The 24,070-nt window shown below is 38.9% G+C and overlaps 1 non-coding gene across 1 annotated transcript; it reads right to left on the minus strand.

The window, feature by feature from the left end:
* Positions 1-3,119: 3,119 nt before the first annotated feature.
* On the minus strand, positions 3,120-3,226 carry LOC121206916 (small nucleolar RNA R71). The gene has a single exon (XR_005902087.1). It is a non-coding gene; the product is annotated as a small nucleolar RNA R71 (small nucleolar RNA).
* Positions 3,227-24,070: the final 20,844 nt, after the last annotated feature.

Consider the following 24,070-nt stretch of genomic DNA (forward strand, 5'->3'; position numbering starts at 1 on the left):
AGGGTATTGAGGTAAACAATGAATTAAAATTAACACCCTTTATTGAAGAACCTCCTAAATTGGAATTAAAGCAACTGCCAGATCACTTAGAATATGTGTTTCTTGGAAATAATTCCACATTACCAGTGATTATTGCTTCAGATTTATAGCAAACCAAAAAACACGAGTTACTCCAAGTGTTAAAGGGGCACAAAAGAGCCATAGCTTGGAAGATTTCTGACATAAGAGAGATCAATCCTTCTTTTTGCACACATAAAATTTTAATGGAAGATGAATATAAAACTTGTGTGCAAGCTCAAAGGCGACTGAATTCCAACATGAAAGAAGTTGTAATAGACGAGGTAATTAAACTTCTAGATGCTGAAATTATTTATCCTATTTCTGACAGTTCTTGGGTGAGCCCTGTGCAGGTTGTTCCTAAGAAAGAAGGCATGACTGTTGTGGCCAATGAGAAGAATGAATTAATTCTAACGCAAACAGTCACAGGATGGAGAGTTTGCATTGACTATAGGAAATTAAACGATGCCACAAGAAAAGACCACTTTCCCTTACTATTCGTTGATCAGATGTTGGAGAGATTATCTGGACATATGTATTATTGCTTCCTAGATGGACTCTCTAGTTATTTCCAAATCCCAATAGCTCCTGAGGACCAAGAGAAAATGACATTTACATGTCCATACGGTATGTTTGCTTATTGACGAATGCCTTTTGGATTATGTAATGCTCCCTCCACTTTTCAGCGATACATGTTGGCCATTTTTGATGAACTCGTGGAAGACATTATAGAGGTATTTATGGATGACTTCCAGTATTCGGTAACTCTTTCCATCTTTTCCTTAAAAATTTAAAATGGGTGCTAATGAGATATGAGGAAACGAACCTAGCACTGGATTGGGAAAAATGTCCCTTCATGGTTCGTGAAGGAATTGTGTTAGGCCACAAAATTTCTAGCAAGGGAATCGAGTTTGACAAAGTGAAAGTTGAAACTATTGAGAAATTACCTCCCCCTAGTTCAATTAAAGCTATTTGAAGCTTTTTAGGTCATGCTAGATTCTATAGAAGGTTTATTAAAGATTTTTCTAAAATAGCTAAGCTTTTAACGAATTTACTAGAAAAAGATGTGCTTTTCAGTTTCATTGATAAACCGTAATTCATACATATTTTTACCCCATGTTTAACACATTTTATGGATGGCTTTCAATAAGAATTGGTGAATTTGATGCTCCTAGTGCTTTAATTTCATGTTTATACTTAGGAGAGCATAAGAGAGCGAAAGGAAGGAGAAACGGGCCAAAAATGGAGAAAATGGGCCAAAGTACGAGATCAACACAGCCTGGACCTCCTCACACGGCCTGAAGTAATCGCACATGGCCGTGTCACATGAGCATGTCCCTGTCGAGCCCAAGTTAAGTCCAATTCGGAAAAGGCCACTTTTGAGGGCTTCTAGGCATTCCAAAGCCTATAAATACGCCCTAAAGGAGGAAGAAAAAGGAGACAGAGAAGAGGGGTTAAGGAATTACTCCAAGGAAGCTGATTGATCCATCTCGGAAGCCGGATTCATCATCAAGACTAATGATCTCTCTTCAATTTCCCTTCAGGAGTTTTGGGATTTCTTTATGTTTTGTATTCTTTATTCTTCTGATATGTTTTCTTATTTAGTTATGAACTAAAAGCCCTAAATACGTAAGGGGAATGAAACCTAAGACGAATCTTGTTATTATTTTCTGAATCGTATGATAAATATTTAAGTTGTTCTTAATTATGTGTTCTTAATTCTTGTTTTGATATCCCAGGATACTGATTCAAGACATGCTCTTATTCAGATGAGGAATAGACCCTGTCTAAGAGTACTTTTGTCATAATTAAGCGGAGTTGATTGGCCCCTAGAAATAGGGTGAAACCTAATAAGGGGATCCATAGATCGAGTAATACAACCCTAGAGTATTAATTAGAGAAAAGTCTCGGTTATTCAATCTAGGGATTAGACGTTATTAGTCTTGAATAGGGATAATAACATAACTTAGGGATCTCTACGGAACAAGTTGAATGAATAAATCGTCCGATTCGGAGCCAGAATAACAAGTAAAGTCTAGGTGGATTTTTCCTTAGGTATTGTCTTCATTCAATCGATTTTCCCAAAAGCAATTCCCCAATTATTTTCTCTGTGAGTTCTCAGTTTAGATAATTAGTTAATTAAAACAAAACCTCTTTATTCTTAGGGTAGATAATAAAAAGATAGTCATTACTAGTACTTTTAGTTCCTATGGGTTCGACAATCCAGTCTTGCTAAAACTATACTATTGTTCGATAGGTACACTTGCCTACATCGCGATAATAATTAGTTCAAGAATGAGTAATTATAAATATTTAAAACCTATCACGAAACCCCGCGATCAAGTTTTTGGCGCCGTTTCTGGGAAATTGAAATATTAGGAACACTCAATTTTTATTACTTTAGCCATTTATTTTTCTTGTAATTTATTTTAATTTTATTATTATTTATTAACTTCTTTTTTCCTTCTCTTGGCAGGTTTTCATATTTTATAACTAGAAGAAACCCGTCGGGACCATTACTGTTTGATGAAGAAATTGACTGCACAGTTCATAGAAACCAAAGAGAAATAAGGAGAAGCTTAAGATACACGGAGAACGAGCAAGAAGATGATATTGAACCCCCAACCGAAGAGATGGCTGAAAACCAAGGCAATCAGCTGCCTCCTATAATTGCAGTTAATCAAAATCCTGCTTCACACACTATGTAGTACTATGCTAAACCTTCTTTAACAGGAACTGAGTCAAGTATAGTTAGACTTGCTATTGCTGTGAATAATTTTGAACTGAAACCTAACACAATTCAGATGATACAACAGTTTGTTCAGTTTGATGGTTTGCAGGATAAGGATCCCAACACTCATTTGGCGAATTTTCTGGAATTTTGAGACACTTTCAAAATTAATGTCATTTTTTATGATGCCATTTGCCTTCGGTTATTCCCTTTTTCACTGAGAAACAAAGCTAAACAGTGGTTAAATTCATTACCACGAGGGTCTATCACTACTTGGGAACAAATGACCGAAAAATTTCTACTAAAATATTTTTCGCCGGCTAAAACGGCTAAGTTACGTAATGATATCTCTTCTTTTGTGCAGATGGAATTAGAAACACTTTACGATGCATGAGAGAGATACAAGGATCTATTGCGAAGGTGCCTTCACCATGGGTTACCTCTATGGCTGCAAGTTCAAACGTTTTACAATGGTGTGAATCCCTCGACAAGACAGATGATTGACGCAGCTGCTGGAGGAACCATCAACAGCAAAACGCCTGAAGAGGCTTATGAATTCATTGAAGAAATGTCATTGAATAATTATCAGTGGCAAGTCATGAGGACTAAGCTAACAAAAACAGCTGACGTTTATAATGTCGACTCAGTTACTATGCTGTCAAATCAGGTAGAACTTCTCAATAAAAAGATTGATGGTTTACTTGGTTCTACGTAGGTACATCCAGTAATGAGGTGTGACTCAAGTGGAAGAGGTGTGCATACAGAATATCAATCCTTCAATCCTACAATTGAAGAGGAACAAGTCAACTATATGAGTAACAATAACTTTAGATCTTAAAATAACCCATACAATAATACTTATAATGCAGGTTGGAGGAACCACCCAAATTTCTCCTAGGGTGGTCAAGGGAATCAAAAGCCACAAAATCCTCAAGGTTTTCAACAGCCACCTTATCAACAAGAGAAGAAACCGAACCTTGAGGAGATGCTCTCAAAATTCATATCAATGTCAGAAACCCATTTCCAAAATATCGAGACAGCACTTAAAAATAAACAAGCATCGATCCAAGGACTCGAAACTCAGATAGGCCAGCTATCCAAACTAATCTTCGAACGACCACAAGGTAGCTTACCAAGTAATACTAAACCTAACCCAAGGGAACACCTCAACACAATTAGTACTCAAGATAAGGAAGGATTTATTGCGCCTGAGCTAGAATTGATGCAAGAAACTATGGTGAGCAAAGGTAAAAGTGAGGTAAGTCATAACAAAATGGTGAATGAAGAATATAAACCTCATGTCCCATATCCTAACACGACAAGGAAAGACCGCTCAGACGAACAATTCAGTAAATTCCTTAAACTTTTGAAAAAATTACATATTAACTTACCGTTTATTGAAGCTCTGTCGCAGATGCCGAATGCAATGAAATTTTTAAAAGAGCTTTTAGTAAATAAGCAAAAGTTGGATGAAGCATCACATGTGGAGATAAACGCAGCCTGCTTAGCTATTCTACAGAATAAGCTACCTCATAAACTGAAAGAGCCAGGGAGTTTTACAATTCCTTGCTTAATTGGTAGTTTAGATATAAATCATGATTAGCTGATTTAGGGGCTAGTATTAACGTCATGCCTTACAAAATGTTTAAGCAACTAGGTATTGGGAAACCTAAACAAAATATGATGAGCATTCAATTGGCAGATAAAACTATAAGATTTCCTAGGGTATTACTGAAGATGTACTAGTGAAAGTAGATAAGTTCATATTTCCAGTTGATTTCGTTGTTCTAGACATAGAGGAGGATAATAACACCCCTTTGATTTTAGGGAGGCCCTTTTTAGCAACTGCTAAAATAATTATTGATGTTGGCACAGGTGAGCTTACACTTCGTGTGGGAGACGAAACGATCACCCTTCAAGCTCGTAATTCTAGCATCACATCAAACATTGAAGGTAATGGTCCACACCAATCTACTAAAACTGACAATATGGCTTTCCAGAAATTAAGCTTCAAAGAAGTTCACGAGCCATGGTCTAGAAATGATAGAGGACACATTCATAAAGAACGAAGGCTACGGATAGAGGAGCTAGACGAATGGTGAACACATAAACCGAGAACACACGATAAACTGAAACTACGCCAAAACGAGCCCGATACCTCTCCAAATCAACTTAAGGTTGGTGATAAAGTCTTACTAGATGCCGCAGATCCCCACATTGTCACTACCACACCTAATGAGGAAATCCCTCTTACGGTACTTAGTATTTTTCTATTCGATACAGTGGAGGTGATTCATCCCAGGTTCGGCACTTTTAAGGTAAACAATACCCGTTTAAAACCTTATTTTGATGAGACTGATAGCAAGAATGAGAAGTATAAACTCCTCGAACCACCATGACCATACAAAGGAGAGGTAAGTCGAGCTTAGACTATAAATAAGCGCTTCTCGGGAGGCAACCCGAGCACTAACAATATTAATTTCTTTGAATTTTGGTATTTAACTCCTAACTTACTAATAGAAATCTTGAATACAGGTGTTTCCACAGAGACACGACCACGCACATGGGCGTGCTTAAGGTCGTGTAAAAATAGGGCAAAAGATTTCTCTAACATGAGCTACGATTAAACGCCGCACCCGTACGATACGGCCGTGGTCGAGCCTGCCAAAACAACACAGGCGTGTGACACGTCAGTGGGAAGACCCGTGCTTGAAACTGAGAAACTAGCACGGGCATGTGACACACCCGTGTCTAACACCCGTGGTCGAACCTGTTAAATTAATACAGGCATGGAGCTTGAACACACAGGCATGGGAGAAGCGAATGAAGCTAGACACGGCTGTGCAACATGGCCGTGTAAACCCACACCCTCGAGGAACACGGGCGTGTACTAAATGTCAGACGCGCCCAAATTTGAAATTCGCGAATCACACGGGCTGAAATTGGGGGACACGGGCGTGTGCCATTGCCATGTGCCCCAAAATAAATAAATACCCTACACTATTCACTTTCTTCCCCATTCAAAAACCCTAACCCTAGCCGCTGCAACTCCACATAGCCCCCTGCCACACCTGTGTACCGCCTTCAACTTCATTTTTGATGCCCAATCTCTCTCCTTTAGCGTTTGTTTACTCTCTTCACTTCTATTTTACTTATAACTAATGCTTATTATTACAATAATTTCCATTTCTTTTGAACTATCTTCCATTTCTGTTTATTACTTTATCATTTAGTTTGCATTTTTAGTTAGTTATTATACATTGCATGTTAAATCAAGTGATTAGGAAACTTCATACCCATGACTTTACCATGCTCATTCTCATGATATTCCCATGCCAATATCTCTAATGTAATTTGTATTGTTCAATTATTTCTTATACATTTCATGTTGTTAGGAAAGCTTCATTCTTTTACACATGCCATTACTACATATAATGACAAAGTCACGAAATTATTATCTTGGTTATGTTTGGTTGTGGCTGAAAGTATGCTTTTTAATTGGAAATTATATCCCTTTTACTTCGACCACTCATCAAGATGACTTGATGACTCTAATCGCAGGTACCATGTCATTGTCAAGAGGAAAGAAAACCGCCGTACCTATTTCGAAAAAGAGGAAGGGAGCGTCCTTTTCTGCGGGTCCAACTGTGGAGATTCGTCACCCTCTCCTACAGTTTCCACGAGGGCCCCAAGAAGAGCTCTTCCAAATACTTTGGGACTGACCCTTAATTGCGAGCCGCTGCATCGACTGGGCTATCGTAGAACAAGTCCAGATGGCTAACGCGATTTGGGCTCTCCTAACCACCGACCCTTGGGAGCTGTTCTTCGAGATTATCGAGCTGACATACCTCGAGCTTACGATAGAACTATGCTCAATGTTCCATGTCTAGACTGTAATGACAAGGTATGATGATCCCAGCACGGTCCAATTTTTGCCTAGGCGGATTAATCCGCCAGCTAAGCGTCCCAGAGTTTGGTGCTGCTCTAGGCCTATATACGGAGGAGTTTTGAGAGGAGAATGAACTACAGGCTCTCAGTCGCCACATACATTTCTCTCCCTCGAAGCACTGGCACACTTTGGCCCCTAGCACGGCCTCTTACAATCCTAGTTGCTTATCAGTTCTCCCACCATCCCTGAGGTACTTACACACTATTTTAGCTCACACAATTTCAGGGAGGTGAGAGAGCACTGGCGTCATCAACACCCACGACGTCTACTTCTTATGGTGCATGTTGCAACGGCACGTCATCGACCTTGCCTATTTCATTGCCCTTGCGATTCAGCACCAGATAGAGCAGCATCAGAAGAGGGTCATCTCCATTGGCCCCTAATTGACTAGGCTGGCACGACACTTCGGGCTCTTCAACACTGCGGCCCAAGAATTATCCCTCACTCTCATCGGCTAGATGTCTCCATAAGGCATCTCGAGCATGCTTAGCATGAGGATGATCGAGAGGCACCGAGGACCTACCCTCCCCAGTATCATCTCGCCCAATCTATCGAGGAGGAGGCCTATGAGGACATTCTGATGCTGTCCCCCCACAGCACGAGGACCCACCGACTCAGCCACCACCAGCCTCTTGTCCAGTTCATGCGGTGGCTTCATATGCTGACATCTCTGAGTGCCTCACCTGATTCGAGCAGCAGTATTTTCAATGATATGACAACATTGATGCTACTCTACAGCAGATTTGTCAGTACCTCCACATCTCATCGCCAGTCCCACCTCGCGAACCATCTAACGATTAAGATGTTTAGAAATATTTATTTATTATTTTATGTTTTTAATTTTTATTGAAACTACTTTTTATTTTTGTTAGATTTTAGAAATTTATTTTTTAATTATTAATTTTGATTATTTCTTTTCGAGTACTTATTCTTCCTAATATCCCCTAAAAAGTTCCTGATTTTATCACAATTATATAGAGCTCTTAAGCTCATCTTCACATAGGAACCAAAACTCCACCGGGAAAGGTTCTCCACGACTGCCATGTCCTACTCGACCACGGCCATAGCTACCACCAGATATAATATTCTTTTGGCGCAGGACTTATGGCCTAATGAACCTGTACGACTGCCGGAGTATCCTCCTCCACTCTTGAACTGATCACTCTCCAAAACTCTAGTTCGAGGAATTTATCATATAGGAAGTTTCACTTCTCTCCCTATCTTAGTTTTATACTCTAATATCTATCTTTGTACATTAAGGGCAATGTACATCTTAAGTGTGGGGGGTATTTATTTCATTATCAGAAAAATCTCTGAATAATCATCTTGTTCTCTTGAAAAACTCTCATATCATATTTAGGATAAATTTTAATTAATTTATGATTTTGATTGATATATCTTGAATTAAAACATAGGGATTTATGAATTGATTATTTAAACTTTAAGACATTAGAGAATCAAGCATGATAAGTTGACTTTTAAGAATTTAAAATTATAGGTTGTTTCCCCAAGTCTAGGTATTACTTTGAATTGGAATTCATAAGTCTAAACATCAAAAAGCCATAATTTTTTGTGAGATTTTTGAGCCTTTTAAGCATTTATTAATTCTTTTATGCTCACTTTCATTATTGCTTTGAGTGCGTCAGTATTGAACTGCTATTCTAGAACTTGCTTGATTATGTATGTCGAGACCACACCATTTGATTTTATATGTCAAAATGATTAAGGCACTTAGGATTAACCCACTCATGGCATGAAAAGCCTACCTCCACGATTAACCCCTAGTAAACCCCCTTGAGCCTAACAAGCCATTTCTTGTATTACCCTTAATATTAACCTTTAACCCATTATTGTTGAAATCCCCTAAATTAATCCCTATTTTTGTCGAGATTTGAGTTGAATGGATTGCCTAGCTATGTTTTGTTCTTAATAGTTAGTCTATATTATTTTAACTTGTTCTTGAAAAAGAAACTATGTTTACATATCTGTACTTTCATATTCTGAGAGAAGCTCTGTTGTATGCAAGTGAAGATCAACTCTTTTTCTAGTTAGGAAATTTTTCAATTCAATCTCGATTCTAACCCTTTCTTTCAGCTTGTGACCACACCCCCCAACCAAGCCTCACTACAACCCTCTAAAGACCTTTTGATTGATGTATCATCTTAAATTATAGTGGTGGAGATTTGATTTTCATGCAAGCCTATGGTAATGACTTTTCATTATTGACTATTGAGTGCTTCATTTATTGTTCTTAAACACCTCGAGTGATTTGAGTGAATCTTTAGCGAGGATGTGAAACTCTGTGATATTCTAAATCAAAGGTAATTACTTAGATGTGGGACACCTATGTTTGCATGATTAAATACTCAACTTGGAATGTTTGAAACTTTTATGTTCTTTTAGTTGAATTCTCAATGTATGATTACCTATGGATTATTTTGAGATATTATCGATAAGAATTATAAGTTGAGGAGAAATTATTTTGACTATGAGTTGAGAATTTTGCTTGGGGATAGGCAAATGCTTAAGTGTATGGGTATTTGATAAACCGTAATTTATACATATTTTTACCCCATGTTTAACGCATTTTATGGATGACTTTCCATAAGAATTGGTGAATTCAATGCTCCTAATACTTGAATTTCATGTTTTATACTTAGGAGAGCAGAAGAGAGTGAAAGGAACGAGAAACGGGCCAAAAATAGAGAAAATGGGCCAAAGTACGAGATCAACACGGCCTGGACCTCCTCACACGGCCTGAAGTAATCGCACATGCGCGTGTCACATGGACGTGTCCCTATCGAGCCCAAGTTAAGTCCAATTCAGAAAAGGCCACTTTTGAGGGCTTCTAGGCATTCCAAAGCCTATAAATACACCCTAGAGGAGGAAGAAAAAGGAGACAGAGAAGGGGGGTAAGGAATTACTCCAAGGAAGCCGATTGATCCATCTCGGAAGCCGGATTCATCATCAAGACTAAAGATCTCTCCGCAATTTCCCTTCAGGAGTTTTGGGTTTTCTTTATGTTTTGTATTCTTTATTCTTCTGAGATGTTTTCTTATTTAGTTATGAACTAAAAGCCCTAAATACGTAAGGGGAATGAAACCTAAGATGAATCTTGTTATTATTTTCTGAATCGTATGATAAATATTTAACTTGTTCTTAATTATGTGTTCTTAATTCTTGTTTTGATATCCCAGGATACTGATTCAAGACATGCTCTTATTCAGAGGAGGAATAGACCCTGTCTAAGAGTACTTTTGTCATAATTAAGCAGAGTTGATTGTGTGCCTAGAAATAGGGTGACAAAATTTTGCTGGATTAGGGTGAAACCTAATAAAGGGATCCATAGATCGAGTACTGCAACCCTAGAGTGTTAATTAGAGAAAAGTCTCGGTTATTCAATCTAGGGATTAGACGTTATTAGTCTTGAATAGGGATAATAACATAACTTAGGGATCTATATGAAACAAGTTGAATGAATAAATCATCCGATTCGGAGCCAGAATAACAAGTAAAGTCTAGGTAGATTTTTCCTTAGGTATTGTCTTCATTCAATCGATTTTCCCAAAAGCAATTCCCCAATTCTTTTCTCTGTGAGTTCTTAGTTTAGATAATTATTTAATTAAAACAAAGCCTCTTTATTCTTAGGCTAGATAATAAAAAGACAGTCATTACTAGTACTTTTAGTTCCTTTGGGTTCGACAATCTGGTCTTGCTAAAACTATACTACTATTCGATAGGTACACTTGCCTACATCGCGATAATATTAGTTTAAGAATGAGTAATTATAAATATTTAAAACCTATCACGAAACCCCGTGATCATTCATTGAGGAATGTTTAGAAGCATTTAATACTTTTAAAGATAAATTAATTAATGCGCTAATTGTAGTTGCACCTGATTAGAATCTACCCTTTGAACTAATGTGTGATGCAAGTGATTTTGCATTAGGTGCGGTTCTTGGACAGCAGAAAGACAAGCATTTTCAACCAATCTATTATGCTAGCAAAATTTTGACAGTCGCACAAGGAAATTATACGACGACTGAGAAAAAATTGTTGGCTGTGGTTTTTGCATTTGATAAATTTAGACTATATTTAATATTATCTAAAGTTGTCGTTTACACTGACCATTCAGCTCTTCGATACCTCCTTACTAAAACAGATGCAAAACCTCGACTAATAAGATGGATTTTATTGTTGCAGGAATTCGATTTAGAAATTCAAGATAAGAAAGGAGCAGAAAATCTTGCAGTAGATCATCTATCTAGATTAGAAAACCCACATCTCAAGGAACTTGGCGAATAGGAGATAAATGACTCATTCCCTGAAGAACAACTCTTTGTTATATCTGACTCTGAGGAACCTTGGTTTGCAGACATTGCGAATTTTTTAGCTGCTAATGTTGCACCAAAAGGGTTGACACATTAGCAAAAGAAATGCTTCTTTACTGATGTGAAAAACTACTTTTGGGAAAATCTTTTTCTTTTTCGTATATGTGCAGATCAAGTCATTAGAAGATGCGTTACGAAGTCAGAAGCAATTAGAATCTTGGAACATTGCCACTCAAGACCAACTGGAGGACATTACAGTTGGACTAGGACCACATATAAAACACTCGAATCAGGTTTTTATTGGCCCACACTATTCAAAGACGCCAACAGGTATGTTACTTCTTGTGATAAATGCCAATGAATAGGTAATATCTCTAAACGTGACGAAATGCCTCAAACATACATGCTTTCATGTGAAATATTTGATGGGGTATTGACTTCATGGGTCCATCCCCTAGCTCATTTGGGAATAAATATATCTTAGTAACAGTTGATTATATGTCTAAATGGGTGGATGCCTAAGCCTTACCTACTAATGATGCTAGAGTGGTGGTAAGGTTCCTTAAGAAACTCTTCTCTCGATTTGGAACACCTAGAACAATTATCAGTGATTGGGGTACTCATTTTTGTAATGCTTAATTTGATAAAACCCTTAAGAAATATGGAGTTTACCATAGAACAACTACCCCTTACCATCCTCAAACTAGTGGACAAGTCGAAGTCGCGAACCGACAGCTTAAACGTATCCTAGAAAAGGCTGTAGAGTCAAATAGGTTGGGCAAAGAAAATAGATGATGCTTTATGGGCCTATAGAACTGCTTTTAAGAGCCCCATAGGGACATCTCCTTACAGACTTGTTTATGGGAAGAGTTGTCATTTACCGTTTGAACTAGAACATAAAGTATTCTGGGCTATAAAATTTCTGAACTTTGATCCCAAACTCGCAGGTGAAAAGAGATTGATGCAGCTGAACGAGTTAGATAAATGGCGAGCTAATGCCTATGAGAACTTACGATTATACAAGGAAGCAACGAAGCGCCGCCATGATGCTCGTTTAAAGCAACACAAGCAATTTAAAGTAGAAGATCTTGTCCTGTTATACAACTCAAGGCTTAAATTGATTATTGGGAAGCTTAAATCACGATGGTCAAGTTCTTTCGTAGTCCAAATCATTTTTCCATATGGCACAATAGAGGTAAGTCACCCAACCCAAGGCGCTTTCAAGGTAAATGGATATTGTCTTAAACTTTATAACGGTGAGGATTTTAAAAACAATAGAGAGGAGCTACGGCTCCGCGAACCTGCCTAACATACCCACATGGTAAAGTCGAGCTTAGACTCTAAATAAGCGCTTTTCAGGAGGCAACCCAAGCACTAACCCCACTAAGTAACTTTAGTTTGTTTTTCCATTTGTTTTACAATTTAATAGCAGGTATTCTTGGCACACACGGCCTAGAACACGGGAGTGCTCAAGGTCATGGGATCGCCACGGGTAGGAGACACGGGCGTGTCCATGGCCATGCTAAAACAGGACAAGTGTTTTTCCCAAGCCAAGATGACACACGGGCGTGTCCTAGACTGTGGTGAAACTGCACTTTAATTTCCTAAATAAATTAGCAGAGACACAGCATACGTTAAATCACCACGACCGTGCAAGGCAGCCATGGACGTCACATGATCATTAACACGGGCGTGCCTGAGGCTGTGTGGGAACTTGTTCAAAGATCGAAACATTCAACAAGTCAGAATAGAACACGGGTTGATGCCACAGCCGTGTCCAAAAACTGTGCGCAATCTTGAATAATACACACGGGTGTGTTAGACCTACCACGAGTGCGGGAAAAAGGAATAAATCACCACATGGTCGTGCAATACGGCCGTGTGGGTCACACTTCCTAGACACACTGGCGTGTCCACAGCCCGTGTGCAATACTAACTTAAATTATCAGACCATAAGCACAAGTTATAAACACGGGTGTGTTGGACCTAACATGGGCGTGGGAGAAGCGAACATACATGCACACGACCGTGCGATGCAGCCATGTGGGGCACACAGCCTATAAACACGGGTGTGGTGAATGGACCGTGTGCGACACTGACTAAGATTTCATGAAAAATAATGGCTAGGACCACACCACAAGGGCGTGGGCCACGGCCGTGTGGACTAACACAGGGTCGGCACGATCGTGGCCCCCTTTTATTCCTTTTTCCTAACCCTAATTTCTCTCCACCCCTATTTAAAACACACTATTCATCCCTTTCACTCCCTTTACTATTCATCTCCCCTACAGCCGCCGCAAGTCATAACCCCTTCTACTCCGGCCACCATTCTTCGACGAGCCATTGGTGACGAACTTGCCCCTTTTTCCCTTCTTCCTTTTTGTTCACCCCCGCAGACACAAAACCTCTCCTCTCCTTGCTTTTCCCTCATTCCACTCACACAACCACCCATACCTTCAACCAGTAACACTGACTGTTCAAGCACCGTCCACCACTGCAGCCACCACCGACCACCACTATCGGTTCCCTCTTTTGCACCCTAAGTGCTTTACAATATTTTAGTTGTTTTATTAATATTGGTATTTTTAGTATTCTTATTCCTATTACTTCACCTCTGTTTATCTTATTAATTCAATACATTGTTATTGCTCCACTGATATTATTGGTTTTTGTTGATGATTTTATGCCTAAGTTAAGTTTTAACGTTCGTAGTACTCTGTATCTATATTTTAGGGTCATTTGTTTGTTTATTTAATACATATTTTACTGGCTCATTTAGATTCAGTAATCATTTAGTTAGTTTCTACTAGGGGTTAAAAGTCTACTTATTTCTTCTGCTCGATTAAAGTTGAATTTGGATGCTTTCTAGTTTGCCCATTATGTTGATTTGTCCAAATTGAATTCCATGTTTACTTTCGCAAGACATTATGACAAATACTCAACGGAAAAAGGACGCAGTCCCCACTTTTAAAAAGTGAAAGGGACCAGGTACGACCTCTTCGAGTGCCACCACTGAGATCCGCCATCCATTCCTTCAACTTCAGCAGGGCCCCAGGAAGAATTATTTCAGATTCTACATGCCTGACCCCTTGGTGTGGGTCATTACATCGATCGGGCCACATTAGAGCAGGTCTACCTAGCTAATTCAGTTCGGGCCCTCCTCGCCATCGCTTCGCGGGACCGCTTCTTTGATATCTTCGAGCCGACGTATCTAGAGTTCACTTTAGAAATATTCTGACGTTCAATTGCAAACAGTTATGGTGAAGTACAACAACCTAAGAACAGTCCAATTCTACCTTGGCGGTCTAGTACGACAGCTGAGTGTCCTAGAATTTGGCGTTGCCTTGGGACTTTATACAGACGAGTTTATGGAGGACGACAATTTTCCACACCTCCATCATCACATCCATTATACGCCTTCATCAAGTTGGTCAGCCATGATGCCTGCTACAGGCATCTATGACCCCAGCCGCTCAAAGGCATCGGCTCTAGCTCTAGCTCTAACTCTGCGATATCTCCACGCCCTTTTGGCACACACATTAATAGGGAGACGAGAGAACACCGGCACCGTTAACAATCATGATGCATACTTCCTGTGGAGCATAAGGCAAGGGCATGTTTTTGATCTCGCATACTTCATCGCCCTTGTTTTCCACCATCAAACCGAATGAAACCGAAAGGGAGTCATCAGTATTGGCCCATACGTGACTCGACTAGCTCGATACTTTGGGCTCCTAAACACATCAGCGCAATCTTCATCGCTCAACTCATAAGCCAGATGTCCTCATAGGCCATCCAAAGTATGCTCCATATGAGGATGATAGAGCGTCGTCGTGGGTTCGATCTTGCTCAATACTAACTTGCATGAGCTACTGATGAGGATGACACCAAGGATATTCCTGACAATATCCCTACATTTCAAGATGACCTACCTTCTCAGCCACCACCGAGTCATTGACCAGTTCATGCGGCTGCTTCTTTGTCTGAAGTTTCTAACCACCTTAATCACTTTGAGCAATATTGCACTCAGCGATTCGACAGCATCGAGGTGACTCTACAACAAATTTACAAGCATTTTCACATATTGCCTCCAACACCACCACCTCACGATCTAGCTGTTGATGAGGACTTTTGAGTCCATTTATTTTTCAATTTGTTTTTCTTTATATTTTCTTTTTATTTTTGCAATTATTTTTGTCTTTATTTATCATTTTCTTAAAACACTTTCATTAGGATAATTTGAATTTTCTTTTATCTAGTTATTTCATTATTACCAACCAAAACAACCCTATCGATATAACTCCCTAAAACATTACTAATGGCATCGCAGTTTCAAAAGGTTCATTCGATTGGTGCTACTCAGGAATATACAAACAATCCCTCACGACTGTCATGACCTGCTCGACCACGACCATAGCCACCACGATAACCTCTTCGTTGGGCACTATGATTGTGGAACCCAACCTCTACCACCACCTTCACCTCTGTCTACATGTCACATACACATCACTTCCAATTTCTCTAAACCTACTTCCGCTCTTTCAAGGACTACATCCAAATTCAAGGCAGTTTTACATTTCCCCTATTCTATGATATTATGCTTATATTGTCGTTATCTATCTTTGTACATTGAGGACAATGTACATCTTAAGAGTGGGGAGGTTATTTATATATTATAAAACTCCTGAATCTCTATCTCGTTCTCAAATAATTTCCTCATACTATTATTAGAGTGAATTCTGATTGATTTATAATTTTTATTAATATGTTTTGAATTTAATCATATGGAATTATGCATTGATTGTTCAAACTTTAAAGGCATTAGAGAATCAACCATGATAAGTTGAATTTTGAGAATTAAAATTGCTAGGTTGTTTCCCTGAATTGAAGTATTATCTTGAAGTTTTGAATTTATAGGATTGACATCAAATACCCATAATTTTTGCTAGATTTTGAGCCTTTTAGAGCATATATCTTTCTTTCTTACTAATTTTATTGGTTATTAGTGTGTCAACATTGATTTGTTATTCTAGAACTTGCTTCAATTATGCATGTCAAGACCACACCTTTTGATTTGATATACTGAGATGATAAAGGCACTTAGGTTTTAACCCACTTACCCTATAAAAAGCCTACCCACATAATTGACCTCTAGTGAACCCCTTTGAACCTTAACCATTGTTCCTGGATTTCTCCCTTAATGCTAAACCACAACTTAACCCTTTCTGATTCATTAAGAATTTTTCCCTTTTTATTGACTCCCTTTTTTTATTTAGATTTGATTTGATTAGTTACCTAACTATATTCATTCATTTCAATTGCTGAATTATACCTTACTATGTACTTTCCATTATTGTTGTTATTCTTAAAAAAATAGTATATTTTTTTTTCATATTATAAAGAGCTTGGATAAGTTAAAGTTATTATAATGAGAAAAAGCTCACTTCATTAGTTCCGAATGGTTTTTGTACTTGTTTGTAATTCAGTAATCAGCTTTATTTTTCTAAGTTTGGTAATTTATTAAATTAATCTCGATTCTAATGATCTTTTTCAGTCTTTATCCACACCTTTAACCCAAGCCTCATTACAACCCTGTTAAAGACCTTTTGATTTGTGCATCATCTCATTTATAGTGGTGGAGATTTGATTTTCATGCAAGCCTATGGTAATAACTTTTCATGTTTGACTATTGAGTGCTTAATTATTGAACCTTGAACACTTTGAGTGAATTGAGTTAATCTTTAGCGAGGATGTCAACCCTTGTTGATTTGGAATTAAAGGTAATACTTAGATAAAGGGGGATACCTATGATTTTATGATGCTCAACTTGGACTGTGTGAAACTTTAATGATCTTTTAGTTAAACTCTCAATATATGATTACTTGTAGTTTCCTTCGATACATTATTGATGAGAATTACTTGTGGTTTACTTCGATACATTATTGATGAGAATTATAAGTTGAGAAGAATTTATTTTAATTGAGAGTTGAGGATTTTACTTGAGGACAAGCAAATGCTTAAGTGTGGGGATATTTGATAAACCATAATATATACATTTATTTATCCCATGCTTGGCATATTTTTGGATGATTTATCATAAGATTTAGTGAATTTGATGCTTCTAATCCTTTAAATTCTTGTTTTATACTTAGGTGAGCATCGGAAGGTGAAAAGAGCAAGAAATGGGCCAAAAACGAACAAAATGGGCTTATCTCAGTATTCCACACGGCCTAGAAACTTCCACATGGGTAATCCACATGCCCGTGTGTGACACACGGGTAGGTCACACGCCCATGTGGCATGGACGTGTCGACATTAAACCAAGCCAGAATTGTACACGGCCTAAGCACCTTCACACAGGTGTGGCACACGGTTGTGTCCCTGTAGAGCCAAAGTCTAATTCTATTCGAAAAAGGCTAATTTTGGCTATTTTGGGCATTCCAAAGTCTATATAAAGACCCTAGAAGAGGATCAAAAGGTGATACATGGAGTAGAAGGTAGGAAATACTCAAGGACAGCCATCGGAATCAGCTCGGAAGCAGGATCTACTTCAAGATTGAAGATCTCCACTCAATTTCCTTAAAAGTTCTTTGGGTTTCTTTATGTTTTGTTGTTTTCCCGATTTTGAGATGCTTTCCATTATTATGAACTAAACCCCATGAATACCTAAGGAAGATGAAACCTAGGACGGATCTTATTACTATTTGAATTATATGATAAATACTTGTTCTTATTCTTAATTATGAGTTCTAATTCTTGCTTTAATATTCCAGGATATTAATTCAGGTTTTTGATGTGCTTATTCAGTGGAGCAAAAGTCCTTATTTTAGAGTAGATCATTCATAATTAAGCAGATTTGCATGCAATCCTAGAGATAGGATGGCATAAATCTACCAGATTAGAGTCAAATCTAATAAGGGAATCCATAGATCGAGTTAATGCGATAATAGGGGTTTTAATTAGAAAGATATTTCGATTAATCAACCTAGAGTTACTTGTTCTTAGTCTCTCGAGAGATATTAACATAAATAAGGGATTTCTACGGATTAAGTCAAGTGAATAAATCGTCTAATTTAGAAGTAATAAGTGAAGTCTAGGTGGATTCTTCCTTGGGTATTGTCTTCTCCATCGGTTTTCCAAATAATATTTTCCAACTTTTATCTCTGTCGCGTTCTTAGTTAGTTAGATAATTAAGTTTAGTTTTGAAAACATTCCTTCAATTCTTAGGCTAGATAATAAAAACATAGTAATTACTAGTACTTTTAGTCCTCATGGATACGATATTTCCAGTCTTACCTCAACTATAATACTGTTCGGTAGGTGCACTTACCTTAGTCTAATTTTTAGTTAGTTTCACGACCATCACAAATAATCTCGTCACAAATGTTTGCCAGAATATTTGCCTTTGAAATTTTAATTCAACTTAAATAGTGGAAGCTCTTTTGAAAACTTTGTTTCTTTAGAAAACCATGAATAATTTGAAAATTCTAGTTTTCCTAGACTAGCAGCTTAATATAAGAAATCAAAAGCCCAATTAAAACTTAAACCTATAATGGCCTTATTACATAATCAAAAACCAAATATGAAATTTAAAATAAACAAAGTTAAGTTCAGATCCATTGCAATCGTGTGGCCACCTCCGAGCCCCTCGCGGCTCCAAATCGTTTAAGGCTAGGTATTACTTGCACAGTTAGACAGAAAGGGTGAGTTTACGAAAAGCCATTGTGTAATCCCTAAAAAATACAAACAGACAGATATACGGTAAGCAGAAACAGACTGGGCCTGAGCCCATTACAGAAACAGTATCAGGTGGGCCTTAGCCCATTAACAGAATCAGGTTTGCCTAAGTCCAATACAGAATTAGTATTAGTTGCAGATATGCAGAAAAATTCCCAGCCCAATCCAACCAACACACCACCCGTACCAACCAACACACCATGTGGGGATAAAATCAACCCACGCAGCCCACACACCAAGCTTAGCACTGGTTGTGGCACTAAGTCAACAGAATGGCTCAATGCCATAGACAGAAAACTAAAGGCCGTAAATATCGCAGCAACGCTGCTAGTTAATAGAATGGCTATAAGCCATAAATATCACAGAAAGGCTGAAAGCCTTGTACAAAACGACTACAAGTTGTACACTTCCTTCGTCAATAATAACCCAACCCCATGTAGTACGTCATGTCATAAATAATACATGTATGCAAAGTCATACTCAGTACAATCATACACATAAATCATAAGCACATCAGTCAAACAGAACATAAGAGCATAATCGTCATTCTACCATACAGGGGTATAACGGTCATTTTGCCCTACAGGGGCAATATGGTAATTTTACAAATTAGGGTCTTAACGACCCAATAGAAGTTCCACCATCGCCTAGAGCGACTTAAGTAACCTAAACAGACATAACGGTGCAAATTGGCCTAAGGCCCATTACTCGACCCACGTGGGCCCACACACTCGTGTGGCCTATTTTCCCAAATTTAGATACGGCTATGTGTACACCATAACCCGGTTCATTAATAGTCACTCACTGCAAATTTTACTTGTGTGGGCCCATAAGCCCATTGGGCCCACGTGGCCTATTTCGGCCCTAGTCCACAAAAGTACACGTGGTTGCCTTTATTGTCTATCGCCCATGATTTGTGGGCTCGGTTTACCCCAGGAGCGATCACAAGCTCGAGAAGCCTCAAATGCCGACATTTCGACTTTTTTACTTTTGCTGATTCACAACAAAGAGAGGTGTGAATACACACCTATTTAGCGAGACGCACGATGAATCCCACGTACCAAACCTTGATTGAAAGAGGGTGGCTTAATCCGATAAGGTCATTAACCCAAAGTTGATCGCATGCTTTGTCGAGAATCTTAATATGAATACTTGAGGGAAAAAGGTTGTGGTTGCTTCAAAACCACTTGTACACCACTACACCTTGAAGAACCCTAGAAATAAGGAATGAATCATCAATCGATACTCGAAGAATAAAAGGAAAAGCATTCGGCCAAAAATGAATTGAAGGAAGGATTACCTCAACCCTTACCGATTGTCAAAGAATCCTATGAAAAACTGCAACAGTATTTGGCCAATCCCCAAATAGCAGAGTAACTAAAACTGATTAGCCACAATGATAAAGGGTATTCGGCCTAAAAAGAAAAGAGTATGTCAAAGGGAAATAGACGAAAAGAATGGGGTAGACAGATGAAGAGAAGATTCGGCTACCAAAGAAACCAAGAGAAAGTCAAATAACGGGGGGGAGTGAAACAACATTCGGTCAAGAATGTAATAAAAGTAGAAGGGGGATGTTAGGTTTGGCCAAGCATAGAGGAATACCGAGACTAGAAGAAGAGTGATTGAAGAGAAAAAGAAAGACTAATATAGATCAACTATGGTTGTGAAAGACGAAAAATAAATTTCAGCCAACCAAAAACCAAAATGCCAATTCGGTACCAAAATGCCCAAGGCCGAAATTGCACAAAGAAAAGTGCCCCCAACCTCTCCAATTAATGAAAATGTACACAAAGAGACCTCTAGCTGAATTTGCATACTTCCAAACCCCCTAATCGGCTGCAACTCTTCCCAATCTCAAACTCATTGAAAATTTCCATGATTCTCTCCCCTTATCTGTCCTTAATATCCTCCACAACCAACCCTAAGACCAATTCAAACTCTCCATCACCAGAGTTCAAATCCAACACTAACTCTTGCCGTCACCAGATAGCAAAATAATTACTCCTTGCTTACCATGGGATTTGAACCCTTGCCCTCACAATAACCATGCCACGCCACCACCACTAGACCACAAGCTTATTTGTGTCATCAACCAGTCGTAATAAAATATAAGCCCTACATACCAACGTCCAGATTCACTTGAGAGCTAAAATTAAAATAAATTGCTAAAGCCCAAGTTTGAACCTAGGACTTTACCACTAAATGTAACACCCCAAACCTGGCCTAGACGTTATGGCTGAATCTAGCAAAGTCACATGCGAATGTATTCAAAATCGATTTTACTCTAAACCGTTCCAGTTATTATCTTTTACTTAACTCAGAAAATGTGTACTGACTGATTAATTTGCTTGAAACCATTTCTTAATACGCGGAAGTTAAAAACAAATAAAATTCTAGTTATGCATTGCAGTTTCAAAATCCATGAATAGTAGTTCAAAATCTCAAGTTAAAACCAAAAAGTTCAATTTCAAAAATTACATAAAAGCCCTCAAACATACCAGTTAAAATGGTAAATTCAATTAAACCTTAAAACCAGAGAATAAATGGCGGTGGTCACCGTCGAGCCCTCCTCTGCACCGATCCATCTGCTGCTGGGGATAACCTGATAAATAAAATAATAAAAGAGTGATTTTTCGTAAACTTAGTGTGTACGTCCCCACAGTAAAGCATGCATGTAAACAGATAACAGTCAAGCAATCATAATCGAGCCTGAGTTCCTAACATAACCAATGTAGGCTTTAGCTCAATTAGAACAGTATCAGATACATTCGGGCCTTAGCCCATACAGATATACATGCATATCAAGCAGTACTATGTATGCCCATCAACCCTGTACACCATCTCTGTCCACCCCTCCACACCACGTGAGGATAAAATCAACCCACCCAGCCCTTCACACCAAGTATGGGGATAAATCAACCCATCCAACCCTACACATCATAAGGTACCGTGTAACAACACATATCGATAACTGCAGTGAAGCTGCCAGATAAGCAGCTAAAGAGCCTTTTAGTATTCCTTTTCTTCAATATCAAACCAACCCAATACAATGCAACATAAATAATGTCATGGCATGCTTTTAACAGTAAACAGATTGTACATACTATACTCAGATCATATCAATATTTATACACATGCTAAGTATAACATACTAGCATACATCTCAATATCTTGCCACAGAACAGGGCCTAAGTAACGCTTACCAACCCCTTTAACAGGTCACAGTCAACTAGAGCGACCAGTGCAACCTTCCAAAACAAATCAAATTATTGGGCTCACATGCCCATGTGGCCTGTCCGTGTGAGCCGACACGCCTGTGTGGCTCACACAGCCCAAATTGGCCTTGCCCGTGTGGATCACACGGTCTGGTGCAGATTCCCACATACCGTGTGGGCCCACACGGCCAAATTGGTCTAGCCCGTGCCTCTCACACAGCCTAGCCAGCCTCACACGCCCGTGTCCGTCGTCCCGTGTGGCATGCACACGGCCTGGCTTGTTGATCACACGGCCATGTATCGCCACATGGTCTCCACATGGGCAGTCCACACACCCATGTGGCGTCGAAAATTTTAGTTTCGGCTTTCGCTGAAACCCATTTTCTGTGCAATCGAAGTACACACCTAGTTTCGATTGAAGCCTAACGCAATCTCGAACACTCCAGAACCTATTATTGTCAATCATAATCCAAAATTTCAGTCTCTTAATTCAAATAGTTTAGAATAGACAAATCCCGAAACAAGAGATCTACCTACCTTCAACGAATAACGGTAATTACTCGCTATTCAGAACCCCGATTAGTGATCCACAGAACCTTGATTGCCCCCTAAACAGCAAATTAAATGCCTTTTAAATGATCTCCAAAAGAAACCACACAATTTAACAAAACCATACTTACCGAGCCGACAGAACCACTAGCAGCACGCCAAAACTAATCGAAAGAAAGAAAAATGGAGGAGAGGGGTAAAAGAAGGGGTTTGGGAAAAGAAGAGAACGGCAGAGAGAGCCAAAAAGAAAAAGGAAAACAGGAAGGCAAACACCTAATAAACCCTACCTCCCCCTTTAGTGTTTTAGTCCAACTCAAACATCCGCACGACTTACCAGCAAAATAATGCCACACTCACGACTCGAACATTGGATCTTGGGCATAATTCTTTGCCACTTAACCACTAGACCAGCAGACCCATTCTATTAAAGTCCTACCAATAAATTCTTATAAGCCCATCAACCAAAAGTCAGGCTTAATTCAAATAAAAACCAAAACTTAGCCCAAGTTAATGATCGAACTTGGGACCACCCAAACACATCCCAGAGCACATAACGTCTTAAACCACATATATTTTATGCCAAAATGATTCAAAACAAAAGTCCCGATATTTCCAAGCTCAACAATCCCAAAAGTCGAAATTACAAAAATTTGGGGCATTACAACTTTACCCCCTTTAAAGAAAATTCATCCTCGAATTTTTACCTTATCAGAAAAGGTGAGGATAATGCTGTCGCATCGAATCCTCTGGCTCCCAAGTAGCCTCCTCAGTGCTATGATTCCGCAACAACACCTTCATTAAAGGAATGGACTTCCTACGCAGAACCTTAACATAGTGGTCTACAATCTGAACTGGCTCATCCTCGAACGTCAGATCTGGTTTAACATCAATCTCCTCCACATGCACAATGTGCATGGGATCAGAGCTGTAATGTCTCAACATCGAGACAAAAAATACATCATGTATGGGATCTAACTCCGGTGGCAGCTCTAACTAGTACGTGACTGGCCTAACTCACTTCAGAATTCCATAGGCCTAATAAACCGAGGACTCAGCTTACCCTTGCGTCCGAACCTCAGAACCTTCTTCCATGGCGAAACTTTAAGAAAGACCAAGTCCCTCACAGAATACTCAATATCCTTCCTTTTCAAATCAGCATAAGAATTCTTTCTATCAGAAGCCGCTTTTAGACACTTTCGAATCAACCGAACCTTATCCTCAGTCTCTGAAATCAACTCCGGACTCAGAACACGTCGCTTACCCAACTCAGTCCAGCACAAAGGAGTGCGACACTTACGACCATAAAGTGCCTCATAATGTGCCATCTGAATACTAGACTGATAGCTGTTATTGTAAGCAAACTCTGCCAAAGGCAAGTACTCCTCCCAACTACCTTAGAAATCCATAACATATCCCCTCAACATATCCTCCAGTACCTGGATCACCCTCTCCAACTGACCATCTGTCTGAGGATGAAAAGTAGTACTGAAATCCAGACG

Source organism: Gossypium hirsutum, chromosome A09 (assembly GCF_007990345.1).
Source record: "Gossypium hirsutum isolate 1008001.06 chromosome A09, Gossypium_hirsutum_v2.1, whole genome shotgun sequence".
NCBI lineage: Eukaryota > Viridiplantae > Streptophyta > Magnoliopsida > Malvales > Malvaceae > Gossypium > Gossypium hirsutum.